The sequence below is a fragment of the Juglans regia genome, unplaced genomic scaffold (assembly GCF_001411555.2).
Source record: "Juglans regia cultivar Chandler unplaced genomic scaffold, Walnut 2.0 Scaffold_5284, whole genome shotgun sequence".
Classification (NCBI taxonomy): Eukaryota; Viridiplantae; Streptophyta; class Magnoliopsida; order Fagales; family Juglandaceae; genus Juglans; species Juglans regia.
This window is the reverse complement of record NW_023360141.1, coordinates 1-221: the sequence shown is the minus strand read 5'-3', so window position 1 is coordinate 221 and position 221 is coordinate 1. Positions and strand designations below refer to the sequence as shown.

Below are 221 nucleotides of genomic sequence, written 5' to 3'. Positions count from 1 at the left end.
TAAGTAATTAGTTTGATGGGTGCGATCATACCAGCACTAATGCACCGGATCCCATCAGAACTCCGCAGTTAAGCGTGCTTGGGCGAGAGTAGTACTAGGATGGGTGACCTCCTGGGAAGTCCTCGTGTTGCACCCCTCGTTTTTGCTTTCTCCGCCTTGCGAGATAAATTGACACGAAGGACCACTCGGGGGTGGATTTTTGAGAAAATCTCGCCCTGCCC

The 221-nt window shown here is 51.6% G+C and overlaps 1 non-coding gene across 1 annotated transcript; it reads left to right on the top strand.

The window, feature by feature from the left end:
* Window positions 1-17: 17 nt before the first annotated feature.
* Window positions 18-136, top strand: LOC118345855. The gene has a single exon (XR_004799310.1). It is a non-coding gene; the product is annotated as a 5S ribosomal RNA (ribosomal RNA).
* The last annotated feature ends 85 nt before the right edge of the window (window positions 137-221 follow it).